The following is a 19,387-nucleotide window of genomic DNA, read 5'->3' as shown; positions in this document are numbered from 1 at the left end:
TGTCGTCAACCAGACTACCAAAATACAACTGGCACGGGCCAGCTCTGCATGGAGCCCAACAGCTTCATGGCAGGATCTGGTGTTTCCTTTCCTTTTTTATGTGTTTTTTTTTTTTTTCTCCACTTTTTATTTTTTACAACAGTGTTACACTACTCCTCATTTCTTCTACTACAGAAACTCTACCAAGTGGACCTTTTTCTCACAATGAGACTAATATCCCCACAGAGGCCTCTGCTCCTCTCCGTAATCATTGTGGGGGGTCAAAAGAAGAGAGAAGAGAGAAGAAAAAAGGTGCAGAGGGAAGAGGAGTATTGTGCAGTCTTTCTTGAGGAAAAGTCTTCTGGCTGTTTTACACAGCACCTAGAAGCATCTGCAGTTATGGTGAAGGAAGGGTTTGCCGTCAAAGGAGTCAGAAACCAGAAAGGCATTTTGGTAGACACACTTTTCAAGAGGCCAAACTTCCATATTCTCTCAGGGAATATGTTCCACAATGTCTTCAGTACATATAAATGTCATAAGTTAGGTGGGGAAAACAAAAATATTTTTATATTTTATATTTGCCTTGAAGAGAAAATCAAATTTGTTAAATATAATGCTAGCAGCCACAAGAATTATTTTAAGTTCTAGGTAACATTTCAGTGTTACTAAAAGGTATGATAAAGGATATATCAAACCCCCTAGACTGCAGAGAACAATGAAGCACACAGAATAAAGAAGACAAGTTTAATGAGGTATGAAGACTGTCAATGCCAATGCAGAAATGCAAAACGTAGATCAGCATTGATATCTCAAATAATCTCCTGTTGCAAAGTGAGTATGCATGGCTACTTAGAAAATAAATGATGCGTTCAAAGGTGATAGAGGCATGCTGTTCCCAAGCAAAACACTTCTTTTTAGCATGTAGTCCCATCAAGGCACTTCTCTGACAGACTGTGAAAGGTACAGATCTGATGCATCTTCATGCAGTTGCAGCATACTTAAACATTTCTGGTTATTGTAGATTGAGAGCTATTTAATCCTACTGCAGAATAAAAAAATACAGAGCTGAAAAAATAGAATGTCACTGTAGTAAAAGACAGATCAGTAACTCTGTTATGACTCAGTAGCTCCAAATAAATTATTTAAACCGCTTGTGCTCAAGAGTGACCTTTCTGCCATCACAAGACAAGAAAAATATTTTCCTTTTTTTAACCACCACAATTCTAATCACACTCATTCCTTCAAAATCAGGTGACCAAGACATGGCAATTTGATCATTAATCTCAGACTTTGAAGTACTGAAGCACCATCAATCCGATGTAGAAGGTGACACAGTAACAGAAATTGGCAGAGGGTCAGCTGGGCAGAAATCAGAGGCAGATAGTGTTGCTCAGCATAAATTTCTAAGCATGTATGACCAAATACTGTAAAGTGATAAAAATCTTTCAGATTATCCAAGTTGGTAAGGTTCAGGTCTGGAAGAACAGATTTTAACTGATACTAAGTTGTAAAAATAAACACTAGGTAAAGTACTATTCCAGTACATTGTATGAATGTCCAGTGCACACAGGGAATGTGTAAGCCAAGCTGCATTACCTCAGAGTATCTAGATAGCCACATCCCTCTAAAATCTGTTTGACATGCTTAAATTGTTTTTTAGAACAGGTCATGCACTTGTAAGATGTGTCTCTGTTTACCCCTTGCCCATGTGCTGGTGGCCTCTGTGAGGAGCAGCCAGGGCTGCCCTTTGCTGGGCACAGCGGATTCCGAGGCACCCACTACAGGGCACGGCTGAGCCCCGCGGCCTCTGTGGTGGTGCCTCAGGGAAAGTGTGTTTCAGAAAGGGCGAAACACTTTGAAATCTTTAAAAATTGTGTGAAAGAACAGCGTGAGCAGCGAAGTGAGAGGGGAGGAGGTGCTCCAGGCACTGAGCAGGGTTTCCTCTGCTGCCCCTGGCGGGGATCGCAGCGCAGCCGGTGGACATGCCCTGAAGGACCTGCAGCCCATTGAGAGCCCAGGCTGGAGCAGGTTCATCCTGAGGGATGGCAGCCTGTAGAGGGCCCAGGCTGGAGCAGGGAGCAGCAGCACAAGGAGGAAGGTGCAGCAGAGAGCAGCTGCCATGGACTGACCGCAGCCCCTGTCGCCATCCCCCTGTGTTGCCTGGAGTTGGTGGGAAGCTGAGCCTGGAAATGAAGGAGTGAAGCTGAGCCTGGGAAAAAGGGTGGAGGGTGGGGGGAAGGTGGTTTAGTTTTTACCTTTATTTCTCAACATGCAACTCTGTTATTAATTGGCACTAAATTAACTTCATTTTTACCAAGCCGTCTGTTTTGCCCATGACGGGAAACAGTGAGTGATCTCCCCATCCTCACCTGCAAGCTTTTAATTTCATTTTCTCCTCCTTTCCTGTTGAGGGGCATTGAGAGAGCAGTGGGGTGGATGTCTGGCAGCTGGTCAAGGTCAACCCACCATATCTCTCTAGGTGAAATTGCAAATGCTGCTGGGGGGTTTATGTGGACACCCATCTATGGTGTTGTGTATGTACTATGTAGAGAAAAGCATCTACTGGCTTGGGGTAGTTTTGTAAAACACCTAGAAGAATGAAGTTCAGCAGTTCTGGGGGATTAAAAGTTAATTTTGTAATAGTATGTGATTACAGACGCGTACCAATTCACCTGTCTTTACTAATCTCCCTACCTGAGTTACTTACTCTGCTTAAGCCAACAAGAATTTATTTTTTGACAGGTTTAAAAGAATGAAATGGTGTTTCTGTTATGGTGAGTTAAACCTTTTTTTTCTTTTTTTCAGGGGTAGCTTTCTCACTAATGGAAATTGATTGATTCCAGTTCTCATATGGAGAACACACTGAGGAAATTTTTCAGCAGAGTATCAAATGAGCTGGAAAAGATACTACTTCACATTGCAACAGAGTCAAATCAGCATTGTGCCAATTCATGCAACTCTGTCTTTAGGATGCAGGAAATATTTTTTTGATTATTGACCTGGAAGTTTTTCAAAGAGTACGTGTTTGCTGCTCCTTATATTAAATAATTCACTTTCCATTATATTTGTTAGAAACAATGGAAAGCTATAGGATTGCTTTGAAAGTGTAGTGACAGAAATTGGAAGGAGGAGAAAAGGCTTTATGAAGAATCAGTCTGGAAGGTGTACCAAAGTAAGTATATGTGTAGCCAGTCTGTGGTTATGCGGCTGAACTGTTAGCTAGGATTTCAGTGCTTCCACAGTGTGTTCTGTAATAACATCAGATTAGTTATCAAAACATGGAAACCCTTTAAGTAAGCAACCAGAACTTGGTACAAGAAACTATATAAATATGATAAAAAATGTGACTCATTTCTAGAGCCTCAGGGCTTATATGCACAGATCTTGAAGGGTATTTTATTTTGCTAATGATAAATAATACTGGCTGTTCAGCACTTACATACATCTTCCATTTCCATGGTACCATAGTAGCATGGTAGTGCTAACTGTGAGTGGTGATAGCAGATGCTGAAGGGAACTCAAGTCTGACAAGCTTTAGTGAATGCTGCTGGTTTTCAATACATGAGAAGCTGAGAGTGATAGTGAGGAAGGGGAAAAGCACGGAAAAGTTCAAACCTGTTTTAGTCTGGGTACCCATGAATTACGTAGCGGGTGATGGGAAAGTTGCTTGTATATATTTCCAAAGGCTGAGGCAAAACATGGAAAATATTAATTTGTTGTTAAAGTTCATTGCTTGCCAATCCCAATCTTCAATGCTCTTGTGCAGTATCCCTTTCACCTGAATGAGGCAATCACTGGTCGTTGGGAAGCTGAAGTCTGAGTGGAAGCTTGTGCCCTCCTAAAATGAGTACTACAGAACACATGAAACAAATTCATGCAGCTTCAAGAAATATTAACTAAGCACATTTGGCACTGCTTCTTAGGTTTTTCATTGCAGAAGCCAAAGAAGAGGCTCAGGGGAGGGAAACTTGCCACCTGGCCACCTGCAATTCCTGTTCTCTTTCTTGCAGAGCAGCTTGCAGAAAACAGAGAGACAGAAATCCCATTCTGGGGATGCCTCTTTCTTTTTCCCCAGAGATTTTCTGCAGGCTTCTGTGTTTGCCCTGCCCTGCCCAGGAGCACACAAGTGAGTATAAGGAGGACTGAAGCCTGTATGTTGTGCTCTCACTGTACACCAGCTGTCTGTTATTCAAGAAATGTTGTAAAACATCTCAGGGAGTCTATGACTAACACAGTTTCAGTAATGATCCAGAGACAGGCAATAGAGCAGGAGTAAATTAGCAGCACTTGGCAGTGCCAAAGTGAAATGGGAAGAGCCTGTGTTTAAAACCCCATGCCTTCCCCAATCCACATAACTCACATCCATCACTCACTGTAGAAAAGCAGGCACTTAACTGTTTGATTCTCCAAGCACAAAGCCAAGGCAAGGCAAAGCTTTTCATATGCTTTGTAGTTCCAGCTGCTGTAGTGTCCTTTTAAATCTAATTAAAAACACGTGATTTTCCAATTCACTCAATACAGGAAAATGCGTATTTCTGTGCCATATCACTTCAATGGAGCACGTCATGCTGCAAATTAGAAAGCAATAAGTACAGTACAGCTGAGGTCTGAAAAAAAATAAGACAGTAATGGTTGGCCTTCATCATCAGAAATCTTAGCAAATTCTCATAGAAGTCCCCTGAGGTATAGTTAGGTGCCATATCTGCAGCAAAATCCCTGCAGTCAGCAGGGCAGGAAGAGAATTTGTCAGTCTCCCTAGGATCCTTACATTCAAGCGGAAATTATCCATAGGGAAAGGTTGATCTGTATGGCTCAATTTGTTTCCAAGGGCCCCTAAAATGCTCAGTCCCAGGCTGGGACTGCCAGGAGAAACAATGATCTTTTGAAAAATAAGATGGAAAGAGAGAGGGGCAGGGACACCATCTTTTTTTCATGAGATCCCTGGTTGTAATAAATTAATATTTGTGATCTGTTTTGAGGGCTATGAATAAAAATTGCAACATGAACAACCTGTAAGTGCCGAAATTCTACTCTTCTGAATTTGCAGTATAATTAATTTTGTGGGAATTAAGTAGTCAAAAGGTTCACAAATCAAGCTTTTTTTTTTTAAACAGCTTTCAAAATGAGACTAATTATCTGCTTCAGAGGTGGTAATGGATTTTTCATACTTTTTATATGTTCATATTTGTATCCATATGCAAAAGTCATGCTCATAAAATAGCATATTATTCTGAGGCATTCTAGCAGATATTTTAATCAGTAAAGATATTTTATCAAGAAAGTCACAAATCTGAAAAGTGCTTTTTACTAATGCAGAATAAAATTCAGGTAGAGGGTGCAGCACAGTTTATATTTAAAAAAAAAAAAAACAAAAGAAAGCTGGAAATCTGCCTTTTCTGCCTCAGTTTTCTTTTTTAGTTTACTCTGCACGTTATGATTGTGATTGATCCTAACTTCCACCTTCCCAGACATTCTGCTTTTGCTCCTGGTGACCTATTCTTTCCCAAAGCTGGGTGCACAACTTTTATTAGACACAATTTATTAGCAGGGTAGTGCACCTATGAGAGAAAAGTGATGATTTTTTTTTTCTTTTTTCTTTTTTTTTTTTTTTTTTAAGTTCTGAGCATTTTGAAAGTGCGAGCAAATGGTTAAGCCCACACTGACATTAATTTATTACACACTAGTGTTAAACAGGAATCACACTAAGAAATAGAGAACTCTATTGTGTATATTTTGTAAATATTTGCTTTCATTTTTGTGTGAGCCAAGGCCTAAAATGTACATATTTATGCTGATAAGCATGCATATGTTCTTAGAGATCATGGTCAGTTAAAGAGTAGGAAATGAACTACTCCAAATTTACATATTAGTAAACAGTGACTGCTAGATATGGAATGCTAACAGGAAAAGACAAAACATGGACTTATTGGATTAACTGCTCTAATTAACTTCCTTCTGTATTGTGCTCAGAATTTTTATAAAAAGGAAACACAGACTCTTTCAGAAGCATTTGAAGAAGCCCACAGGAAAGCAAATTCCTGGATCCTGGGGTAGCAGCAGGAGTAATGAAATTTTACAGTCTGTGGCAACATTTTTTTCAAGAATTCTGTACCTGGTAGCCTTTAGTTGTGCCACTGCAATATTATAGCTTCAACTGTAAATGCAAACATTACAATTTAGTGCAATAGAGTCTGTTGTCTTTCAGCACAGCAAAAATATTGTGTGTTCACTTGGGTGCAAAATGGCTGTAAAAGCTCTGACAGCACAGCCAAAGAACTTATGTTAGCACAAGTTATAGCACAGAAACACACTCAAGTAATGTATTAGTACTGTATGTTGCACAATGTGCAGTTCCATAGGTCTATGAAAGTGCTTCTGAAAAATGGTAAGCCTGCTAGAGATCAAGGTGCAAACACTATAGAAGACACAAGCAACAACAAAAGGATGAGCCTGTGAAGAACAATGGTTTAATATCAACTGCCTTAACGCAGAGCTTCCTGGAGCAGATGTTCAGAGCAGGTTGCACTCGTGGTGCTTGTTCCTGCTGTACTTCTGCTACTACCCTATTGTTTAATATTCATTCATTTAGTCAGCCTACAGGTGTTAAATGGTATAAGATTATGTAAAAATAGCATAAAATATCCTTCAGTGAGGAAATAAGTAAAAGCTTAGCAAATATGAGAAACCATTACAGGCAGCGTACATTCGACTTCATTTTAGTTATGGTAATAGGAAACTACATGATAGGGAAACATCAAACACAAAATGTTTCAGAAGTAAGAAATGAGCCAGGATAGAAACCACAAAGGTAGTTTAAGGATCTTATCTTTATATACATATGGGTATCTTATTGTATTAAAGACAGGGGTTTATTTACTCTAAAGAGATTAATTTTATGTTATAACAGTGGCCACAATATGTTTATTCCAATATGGTGTTTCTCTGGCCTTGAAACTATGTTCAGACTGAGGTTTTCTATCTGTGCATACTCCCAAACCTTTGAAATCTAGCCTCTGAACTTAGGTAAGGTTTTCTTCCTTTGTGAGTTAGTAATATTTTTATATTATTTGGAGAACAATTTTAATTTTTAACTTTTTTTTTTTTGCATGTATTTTCCTTCTAATCTGTGATCTGAACAGTCGTAAATTTTGCTCACATCATGTCTTTCCTTGTTATGCTGAGGTTTTTTTACTATATTATATTTTAAAGTTGTATAATAATGTTAAGTCATGTAACCAGCTGATGTTAAGCACTACTCATCACATTAGCTGGTTACAAATCACAGAGATTTCTCTGACATTATTGGGAAAATATTATTGGTTCTAATATCAGACAAAGAATGTATCATAAAGCAGCAGTTTGTTTTTTTTTTTTTCTTTTCAGAAATGCTACTTTACAGTCTTTTACTAAAATGAAAGAGAAGTATCAGTAGTGATAGACTGAATCTTAGGATTAACCTCTGCTCTCAGAACATAAATAAAAGCTCAGAAAGCTCTTCATTAGTGCTTGCCTTCAATTTATTAACTTTAGGAATACCAAAATGGAGGGATGGATAGGTAGATAGACAGGTATAGAAAAATCAAACCAAAAAAATCAGCCCCCGAAACTCCTTAAGTCTGGCCTTGGAGAATACCATAATTTTTCGTATCTCTATGTACCAAGGAATTTTTACAAGTGCAAGAACTGGTGTGATCGGGAATTCACATGTTGTCACTCAGTCCTGTCAGTGCTGGGCACAGGCCAGGGAAGCGATGCTGGAGCACATGTGTTGTTACCAAGTGGTCAAGCAAGTTCAAAAATGTCACAACAGCGTTAAAGATTCTTGGATAGTCATGACATCGCAGTCCGTAATAGATACTAAGAAAGCCTCCAGATAACTCTTTCTATGGACATCAGTTTTCACCTCATAAGGAAGGCATCCAGTGCTGAAATGAGGTGTTCAGCTTTGATAAGGAGTTAACAAGCCTTATGAAGGGCTACTTTTGAAAACTGAGTATCATCCGTTTCAGGGCCGGACTCCTTATGCTGGAAAATTCTTGTGTTCAAACAACTTGAATAGCCAATTGTATGTGTGTAAAAGTCTTTATTTTATCTTTTAAATAATACCTTTGCCTAAAATGTCTATTTTTCTATTATCTAAATAATGACTTAAATGCTATGCATAATCATAACTACAATAATAATAATAATAAATTTAATTTAAACTATCCTGAGTCTTAATCTATTGTGCACAGAAATGGCTAAGTAATATTTTGAAACAGTCAAGATTTTTGAGAAAAAGCTTAACTGAAAAGCTAGTAATCTTTATAATATTCTTTTTTAATGAACACATAATTCACAGAATATGGAGGCCTTCATCTGTTTGTCATGCAGAGTTTTTCAAGTAGCAACTTGGGGAAGAAACACACTATTTCAATTAGCAGAAATAATTGGTGGGGTCACAGATGCTTGATTTGGCTTGTGCTCTTTCAGTTATCACTTTAAAAGTTTCTTATTCAGTAATCAAAGGTAATTTTTGCTGACAAATAAAAAAATATTGAAGAAGCTATCATTGCAAACCTATGCTATTTCTAATAAATATAATTGCTCTGGATTAGTTAATTTATCTAGTTTATACAGAGGTATTAAAGATTTATCCTTTCTCCAATGGTTTTATCTTTCTTCACTGCTTTGTGCTTTCTTCAGTTTATGTCTTTCCAAAGTAAGTGCAAAAACATTAAACTCATATCTACTTACCTGTACTTGACTACACAAGGCAGGCAGGAACCAAGCTCACTGTTGTCTAGGATTTTCTCTTCATGAGAAAGGTGTAACTATGTGGCTGTGGCCATGACATAAGAGTTTATCTGGGCTGGATCCAGTAGCAAGGACAATAAGACAACAAGCAGAATTACTTTAGAGGTGTTATAAATGACTGTGTGTTATTTATGTAGTAAGAATGTAAAAGCAGAGTGAAAGCTGTGAACTCTCCTTGTCTTTTCCGTCTTGGGAACTAACTTCAGTCTCAGCAACAGCAGGAAAATATTAAAGCAACCACAATTTTGTCTCAGTCAAAGCCAAACCAGTTGTTTGAAACTACAAGTATCCTCAGTAGGGATGTGTGAACAAGTAGCACTAAAAATCAATCCTGCATAAGTTAAATGAAACTAACTCATTATCATGTGAAGTTCAAGGAAGCTGGAAAGTGAAATAACCAAGGACTCAGCCTTGAAGGGGAAACAATCATGATAAAACTGAGAAGTTAGTAATGTTTTGCTAACTTCAACAGGAAATGAGAAGAAAGATATTTTAGAGAGACTTTAGAAATCCTATGAACTATGTGTTGAACAAAGCTAATTCTGTGCACCAGCCTTCAGTGTATCCTCCTTACCTACCCTACAACTATGACATCTTAAAGAGTTTTATGTTCCTTATGGTAAAAGACTCCATCTCAGGCTCTGGAGATCTACTGTCTGTGCCTTGTATGCATTTAGTTCCAAGATGTGCCAGTTAACTCTGTGGATACTGTGGAGTGTTCAACACATCACTGTCAGATGTATGTCATTATATGTGCTATGGCCTGAATGAATCCAGAAATAATTCCATCAACTAGACTGTGCATTTTGCCAAGAAAGGTTGGACCATGATGATCCTTGTGGTCCATTCCAACCTATGATTGATTGTATAATCTTGTCAGCCCAGCAGACATACTGCCACTACCTTGCTAGTTTATACATGAGGTAGTAGGAGCTGTGTGAGAAAACAATGAACAATCATTTGGATTAATTAAAAGTATCGGGATTAAAGTTATTGAAGGGATCATGGGTTGACTTGTGGCTAAGAGGAAATTGTTTTAGTACTATATTTTCTTAGAAAGTATATCACAGATGTGTCCAACGGTGTGCTATGCTGCTGACAAGAGACTGCAGAGGCATGGAGGGGACCCTCAGCAGGGAGTATGTCGCATATTCCAAAACTGCTAGATCTGTGTCTTGCAGCCCATCTGATCAGCCGAAAGCCACAGGCATCAGAGCACTCAAAACTTGTTCCATGATATACAGATGAATAGGCATGTTACGGTGTTGCTTGGCCAAATTTGCTGTTTTTCTACTAAAACTTAATTTTGATGGGAAAATAGATTTCTTAACAAGCATTTTCGAAAAAAGTGCTTACATTCCTTGAAAATCCTTGATGGCAAATGAAAATGAAGTATTCCATTAGAATTTTTTTATTATTTATTTATTCAGGTGTGGTTTTGTTGTTGTTTTTTTTTTTTTACTTTAAATGTTTGGTGGTTCAGTGTAATTTTTGTTTCCAGTAACAACAAAACCTTTCAATGGAAGGAATCTTTTTTATGAGCATTTTCTGCAAGAAAACCAGCACACCATTATGCAAAACCTGACAGAGAAGTAAAGTGACTAACTCAAGGTCATGTTGCAAGTCAAGGGCAGAACTGGGAATAAAATTCCTACATATCAGTCTGTTCCTTTAAATATGAGCTTTTGATTTCCAGGTACTCCAAAATCTCTCCTTCTGTCTATATGTTATTCTTTAACTTCAAGTCCTGTTCCAAATCCATCAAACATACTCTGTTCCCGGTGTTTTGTTAACTCACATAATTTATCTTCACCATTCGCCAAAGGCTATAGTATAATTTTCATAGTAAGAGTCTACTCTGGCCACTGACTTTGCTGAAGAAGTTCTGAGAAAGGCTGCCTTATACCTTTTGCTGTATCCTGTAATAAATCATATTAAAATTATACCGTAATTTATTCATCTCAATATATTTAACATGCTCTTCAGGATTTGCATTCTGTACCAGTACTGAAACACACAAAAGCTTGCTTGTTTTCTGAGGATAGGGAAGTTATACTTGATGTTATTTTATGAAATCTGAGCATGGCAAAATAAACTTCCTTGTATTACTGCTATCGTGGAAGGATGTAATTCACTGTAAATATTAAGTTGAGTGCATCTAACTATTTGAGGTCACAAAACCCTGCATTTCTCTCAGTATGCTTATACAGTCCTTAATGTACAGTTGCAGCCATTTATCATTGACTGGTCTTTCTGATTAATAAGTTGTATTAGTCATAACAGAAGTTTCACAGTTGGTGTGAGAGTGATGAGTCCTGGGAATTTGAACACCATACTGCCCAGTGGCAGCCAGCAAGTAGCATTTTGGCATTTGTGGGAGGACAGCTGCCAATATCGCTCACCTGATATTACTAAGGCAGCAATAATAAAGCAATAAAGAAGGGGGAAAATAAAGTTGTTATTGTTTGTTTCACAGGCATGAAAGCAAAGAAAGCTATGTGGAGGCAGGCCAAATGGTTACTCGCAAGTACGACCGCAGGAAGGGTGAAGGGCTCAACGCTGACTGCACCGTGCCAAAGTGGGTACTTGCGGAGGGGCAGGTGTGCTGTCAGATCCAACTGCAAAACCAAGGCGCAAGTCTAACCTGCCACACTTACTGGGCAAAGATTAGGAGTTCTAACCAATCAGCTAAGTGGCCCATGTTAGAATAAAGGTCAAGAAAGAACAGGAGAAAATCTAAACAGTGCCGAAGAAAATTCACCTGGACATGGGGGAGAGGAGGAAAAAGGAAGTCATATACAGAAAAAGTGGGACTCTCCTCCAAACCCTGGCTAATACGCCTCATTAGGATGACACAAAAGCTTTCAAGAGTGCATTAGCTTAATTTTAAAAGCAAACAAATTTCAGGAATCTTCCTGGTGTAAGGAAAATTTCATAAACAGGTTTTTATAATAAATCAGGGCACTGTTTGTTTGAAGAATGCTTTCTTCTTTTGAAGAATACTTCTTCCAAAGAAAAATGCCAGTAGTGGTTATTTATCTCAAAGAACTGCAGCTGGAAAGCTTTCTGAGGCTTCAGAATTTTTTGTGTTTTGTCCAGAGACTAAAGCAAGTCTTTTTTTTTTTTGTTTTTTTTTTTTTGTTTGTTTGTTTGTTTGTTTGTTTTTTGACGAACTGTTGGAAATAAATGGCTTACAGCCTGATAGTGAAGAATTGGGATGAGATACTTAAATTCATCCCTGATTTGGCTATACTTAAATTCATCTCTGATTTGGCTCAAAAAGCATAAGGGTTTAAATCCAGCTCTCCTGATCTCCCTGATGAAACAAGCTACATCTTTCTCTCTGTTTCTTATTTGCTGTGGGGTTTTATTTGTTGTTTTTGTTTGTTTGTTTTTGTTGTTAGTGGTGGTGGGTTGGTTGGTGTTGGCTCTAGGTGTTCCAGACACGATACCCAATAGCAACAGCAGTTATTGACTTTTCCCTTCAAAGCTCAGTGGTTTGCTAACAGTAGGTAAAAACTGAGTGAAAAGGATATCTATCAGAGATTGGATCAATAAATTGCTTTTCATACTCAGAGTAACTTAATTCATGCTCCGAGAGTGTCTTTGCTCAGGCAGAGTGTCTGTTGTAGAGATAGACACAGCTGAACAGATAATGCTTGTCGCAGAAATTGTGCTGGGGAGTGCAGTATATACAATTTTTCTCTACACAGGTGCACACATACACACTCACAAGCAGACATGTATACATGTTTACTGAATACATTATATATAGGCCACATATGAAGTTATAGTATACCAGTGCTGCAATTATACCAACACTGCACTTAATACGGTGCAAAGTATACCAACACTGCACTTAATACGGTGCATAGGAAAATTGTCCCAGTCTGACAGAATTCTCTGAAACACAGTTTCTGGGAGGGCGGTACGGGGAAAGCCAGACTACTGTCCAGGATCAACACAACACCCAATATAACTATTTGTTCATAAGAGAAGAAAAATATTCCTTCTGACCAGTGACTGTTTTGCATCCTTCTTATTCCAGTAAAGCTTCTCAAATTGCTGAGTAAGTGCTAAATTAAGAAGCCAGCTCCTTACCATTACGAGTACCATTAATTTTTTGATCTGAAGAAAAAAAAAATAATACGAAACAAAATGCAAGTTTTGCTTGGGAACTCTGAGGCCTTGCAACCCTGGCTGGGAAGCTCTGGGTGATGTGTGACCATGACAGTTTGCGCAGCTTAGTCCATATTGCTAAACAGTTCAAAAGTCATCATTGCAAAAGCTGAAGTTCAAGCCAGGCAGCCCAATAACAAAATTACAAAGTCCTTTGTCTAGCTCAGACCTGCAATCAGTCCCTTGATAATTAAGCCATGTATACAGAAAAAGTAACTAGAGGCTTTGAAAAGAATCTGTCATCCTAAGCCTGACCACCTTCTTTCAGGCAGGCCCCTATCAATTCCTTTATGTAAATTTAGTGTTCCAGGACATTGTATTGGAAGCCTTGAGTCTAATGTACCTTTTGAGTATGAGCTACATATCCCATGATGAACATCTATTCTTTTGTGTCTTCAGTGGTTCAAGTCTCATCTGGGTGATCTGTTTATCTTTTGATCTAATGGGGGAGGCTTTTAAGTCCCGTTCTGGTTAGGGTTTTTTTATGTACAAATATACACTTGGTATTCCCAAGGACAATTTATTTAAATTATCCTGAACTATCTGAAAAGTATTATTTTTTTCAAAAATAGAACTTCTAGAATTTTGTTAGTGAATAATCTCCAGTTGCACTATATTTGAAGATCATATTTTAAACTGACACACTTGGAAAGACAATGCTTTCTCTATCTTTTGTATATGTTTGTAGGGCACAGAAATAACAAAAAAAAATCAACTTTCATTCCTCTTTCTCTCAATAAATTTTCAGAATCTGTTGAAAAACTAGATTTAGAAAAAATCAAGTTGTAGCTTTAAGTAGTAACACAATGCAGAAGTCATGTCTGCCTTGTGAAAAGAAATAACAGCAGTGAGAAACAGAGGGGAAAAAAACAAACCAAACCAAAAACAACCCCCCAAAAAGTCACAGCTAAGGTAGTGGTACAAGTCCAATGTCAAAGGCATGATGAGTGGAGTCTGGGTGGTCAGGTGAGTCAGAAACAGGCACACACATCAGCCAGGCAACATTTAGGGCTGGGGATAGCTGCTTTGGATTTGTGTTTTTGAAGCATCTTCTTTCCAGGTATCTGTGTGTGTCTCAAATCCACCTCTCAGGTGGATCAACAGGCATTATGCTAATTTTACACTTCAAGAAACAGAGAGATATTGCATAATTTCCTGTGAATTCTCTGGAATTCACGATGGGCATGACTGTAGAGATAAATATTGGTTCATCAAGCAGTTATTTTTCTCCCTGATTGCACAGTAATTTTCAAATGTGGTTGTTTTAATGGTAGTAACCTTTACATTAGCATAAGTGATGCACTAGAATGCCATACCAAAGAGAATTTGTTCTGGGTTTTGTGAATTTCACTAGTCCATCCTAACCACAAAACCTCTGTATTAATGGGGAAGAAATGTCTTCTGCATTCTTGCTTTTGTTAAAATCAGATGCATATCATTTAGAAGTAGTTTTAGTTCTAGTGGAGATTTGTGAAGTATGGTCAAGAAAACACTCAAAGCCCCCCCCCACAGCCTGAGAAGCTGGGCAGTCCTGTACCTCACTTCTTAACTCTGTTCAGTCTTGTTTTCCACAGTGCCTCAACAATCTAGTCTGCAATAAAATGTCAATATAGATAGCATTTCAAATTATATTTGATTAAAGGAAAAAGTGAGTCCACATGACACAGTCTCTCACCCACTACTGCACACATAACATTTGTTTGGTTATACTCCTTCACCCACCAAAATGCTTTGAAAACATGTGTTTGTTCAATATGCTGTAATTAAATTCAGTAAACATCCATCTGTGTATTAGCCTTAAGAGCATTTCGATACAATTAAAGGAAGCACAAATAATAAAAGAAGCTGTATTTGTGTATATTATTGGGCTAGGTTATCTCCTTATGCATGATAAGATTCCCGAAAGAAATCTAGTCTAACTGTAGACTGTATGAATGCTATATAGTATTGGAAATTGTGCTACTGAGAGCAATAGTAGACATGGGACAAGTGGGGTGCAAGCTTTGCATATGATGTAAAAAATCACTTTTGCTTCTATAAAGCTAACGTCAGTTGAACATAAAAAAAGGCATTTCTAAGGAGTAATTTTTGTGACAAGAAACAAAAGAGGAAGTCCAGCATCCTGTAAAAATGGCCAAAATGACAAAACTAGAATGCTGCCGCTACACCAGCTCAATTGCTGAGCTGCATTTTGGTAAGAGAATACAGGTCGGTGGTTGTCCCTGTGTGGGGATGCAAATTGTTTATGGATGCAAATAACTTTCTAGTTACCATTAACATTGTTAGTAATTGCATCAGAGAACCAGCCCACATCTTCCAGCAATGAACTAATGTGGACTATTTGCCAGAGATGTTTTCCTTTGGTGGAGACTTGCTAACTTTCCTAAATGACAAACAGAAATTATGCAAACTTTGATTATACCTATTGGCTTTCTAAAGGGACTATTAGAAATCTCCTTAGGCACAAGGCTGATGATAGCATCATAGAACTAGTGTACATTGTTCAGAGAACATGTTTTCTGAAATCTGCAATTATATATGTTGCTAGAAATATTCCCAAGTAAACTACATTTTTGTAGCTCATCTTCAATAGATACCATTAACATAAATGTATATTTGTAACAATTATCAAGGGAGTATCTGAATTTACTTTCACAGCTGAGTAAATAGGGATAGCTTTCCTGGTAACTGCTGCAGGACTAAGTTCATATGTATCATATATTGATATATTATGAATCAGCAGTACTTAGAGTAAAAGCTCTAAGAATAACTAAGTTCTAAAACTGAGGTGATTTTTCTGTTTCAGACATCTTCAACAGAAGCAGCTAAGTTGGTTAGTTAGATAAATGTAACAAATAAGCATACCAGCCTGTCTACCATGGCTTTGGTATATTCTGCAGCTCTGCTTCTGCTGCCCTGACATTACTGAAAATTTGCTTCAGTTGATTATTATGCAAGTATGTTGGAGAGATGTAGCTCTGTCTCATAAAATGATTACTCTGGACATAACCATGCTGCTTTCATTATGGTCAAAGGAAATGATGACTTATGATTTTAATAAGGCTTAGGACAGGAGACTGTGTCCCTACCTTCGGAAATTTTCAAATAATCTCAAGACTTTCTCTAGTTTATCTGAGAAGAAATCCTTAATTGTTAAAAAAAAAAAAAAGAGGAGAAAAAAAAGAAAACAAATGAGAGGGTTTTGCATGAGGGATCTTTCAGCCTGACCCCTGATTTGTCAGGAATCAAGAAGCGAGTTAGTATTTCCCTATTAGAAAGAACGCTCCTGAAATTTGGGCTGCATGTGCGCACAGAGTAACATCTGAGCAGGTTTTCCCTCCAGTTATGCACTGTGAATACAAGAAAACAATCTGTTTGCCCTGACAGAACTTTCAGCTGCTTCCTCAGCGTACACAATCTCAATTAGCTGAGATCAGGGCCCAATTTAACTTTGGACTGGATACAGAAACTGTACCTTCCCTCTCACAGAAACCTGGTAAGTGTGATCAACAGTGCTAATTTCTGAGCCAGGAATGAATCAGGTCATTATAATGAAGGTGGAAACCTGTCATCCCAGCAGTCTTAAAAACTCCTCTTGTAATATTTTTTATCAGTTTGCTATTCTGTGAAGGAAAAACAAAAACTCAAAGAAATCTGAATGGGAGGAAACTCTCCCTCGGAATATGAAAAAAAGCTGTGGGTTCATGGATGCTCATCCTTAGCAGAGCTATATTTAGATACAAATTACCCTTTCTTCAGATTGTTAAGTGAATTTACTCTCTCTGGAAGTCATCTTCATTTAATTTGTTCTTCGTGATTATATTCATTAATCTACAGAAAATCTGTCACATGTATTTTTCAAATGCATTGTCCTTAAGATTGAAGTAACCATGTTGAATCCGCAAATTATCCATCAAGGTACCCTCTTAAATACTGTTAAAGCATGACTGTATTCCAAGAAATTACTGTGGAAGTGGCACTGAGGACTCCACTATCATTTTCTCTCTGAGATTTGCAGATAAAATGCATTTACAAAGAGAAAGTAAACTTGGAGTAAACATTCGGTGTGTTTAGGACTGGAAAAGTGAGTCAAAACCAGTGCAAAGTGGTGTTCATTGTAAGCTTTACATTTGCTGTTTGTGCAGGAGTCCGGTTTCCTGATAATGTTTTCCGGATAATTCATTTTCAAGGTACACAATTTAAAATACAGCTGTAAAATAAACATTGCAAGTAAAACCCAGACACAGGCAGGGAATTAAAAGTGTTGAAACATTTCAGGCTCACTGGTCAATCAAGATTTGCAGGAAAATGATAGAAATCTGGCAATAAAGAAGACTAGCCAGTATTCAATCTTGACTATGTGGCTTGGTGAGCTGGATATGTGCTGCATGGGAGTGTTCCTTCAGGTAACCTAAAGGGTGGAAGTGCAACTCATGCAAATCTGCATGGAGTTGAGTAGGGAACTTCTTGTTTCCGAACAAATTAGATTCTGTTTTCAGCTAAAACTAGGAACTTGTTTAATAGTAGTGTGTTGTATCAGCTTTAGACATCTTCATATAGTTTGGTCTTGTACCTTATCTTGTTTCATAAAGAAAATAAACTGACAGTCTACATTGTGTGACTTAAAAATTGCTTCATTATGTTCAAATAGCATAATCCTTTAATGCATATATACTTATTGAGGTCCTCAGATAAGTGCTTTCCAGTAGCTCTAAAGTGATCTATGAAATGTCTTTATCAATAAAAGTAGCAGATTACAGAAAAACTGGTAAAATGCTGCATGTTGCTGAGGACAAAGCAATTAGACAGTTTTACTGAGGGGAAATGCCTTGTCACATATCTAAATAAAAAGTCAGACATCTAGAAACCAAAAATTTTGCATACAAATTTCCAATGCAGTGTTGAAGCCACAAGGGTGAACACAGTCCTGGGATGTCTGAGCTCAGGATTGCGAGGAAGGGAAAGGGATGTGACGGTCCTGTGTCATCATGGTGAGGCTCCTACAGGGCGGGGGTGTGTCTGATTCTACCCATGCTTCAGAAAAGGATGCTGAAATATTTAAAAAGTTCAGGAAACAGCTATAAACTTGATTTGAAGTCTAGAGACAATTAAGAGACTCAGCGTAGTTAATTAGCCTAACATGTGATGTGATCATGGCCTTCAGAAGTACCTCTGTGGAGAGAAGACTTCCTATAATGACTTCTTTAATTCAGTAAAATAAGGGTAATGAAATCCAATGCCTGGAAATTGAATTTAGACAAATTCAGAGTAGAAATTATATGCAATTTAGTAGCAAGAATAAAAAAACACTGTACCAATTTACCTAGAAAAATATAGGATTCTCCATCCTTTAAAGCTTTCTATCCAACAGGTAGTCTGCCTAAAAGATACACTGCCGCTTAAATAGAAGTTACGGACTATATGTGTAAATTATCAGGGATCGTCTCTGACCCTTGTTACTCAGACTAGATTTTGTTCTGCAGTAAAAATCACAAAATCTGGGAGAAAAATCCTTTAAACTCATCATTTGGGCCATAGTTGCCCCTCTGTATGTGGGTGGGCAGAAAGAAAGTGTATGCACTCTTGCCCATATCATTCTGGGTTCATATGTAGCTGCTGCATGGGAATCACTAAGTATGAAAAATACTGAGATGTTCCTTTGATTATTACTATTATTGTTACTGTTGTTGTTTTGCCTTTATATATTTTAAAAATGAAAACACTCAGATACAGATAGGTTTTTTGTGATGATTAGCCTACACCCACAGGCATAGAACTTGACAGAGTCCCATATGGTGAGCTGTGTTTGTTTTATTTATTTTTGCAAAGTTGGGAAGATGGGTGTATTCTACTTATTTATTTCAGGAATGTAAATTTTGTGCTTATGTGCTTATATTTCTGTGTTTGGCTATATTTTTTTTTTTTTTTTAATTTTTTAATCTTGGTGTGTCAACTTGATAAACAATGGAGAAGTGAATACAGGAATTTCACCTGCTCTGAGCTGAAAGAATAAGTATTTGTAATTATCCGTAAAAGGCTACTGCTAGGGATTTGCCCTATTTGTATAAGAGAAGAAAAACAGGCAGAGAGGCAGAAGTAACCAATTAAGCACTGCCACCAGCAGACAGGAGTCAGTGATGCCCAGCAAGTCAGGAAGAAATATAAGGAAAATTATGTTTCTTTTATGAATGTACTGCCTGTATATATCTGAACCTGAAACAGGAAATCTCTATATTCTCATTCTGAAACTGTTAGCTTCTATGGAATTCTGTTTTGTAGGGAGACAGTCATAATGTGGTGTGTTTGGTTGTGGTTTTGTTTGGGGTTTTTTGTTTGTTGGTTCTTTTGTTGCTGTTGTTTGTTTTTTTGTTTGGTTGGTTAATTTCTCTATTTGTTGCTGTAGTGCCGAACCTCCAGATAGCTAATCCCCAAA

The sequence above is a fragment of the Columba livia genome, chromosome 3 (assembly GCF_036013475.1).
Source record: "Columba livia isolate bColLiv1 breed racing homer chromosome 3, bColLiv1.pat.W.v2, whole genome shotgun sequence".
NCBI classification, from domain to species: Eukaryota; Metazoa; Chordata; class Aves; order Columbiformes; family Columbidae; genus Columba; species Columba livia.
Note: the sequence above shows the minus strand (reverse complement) of the source record.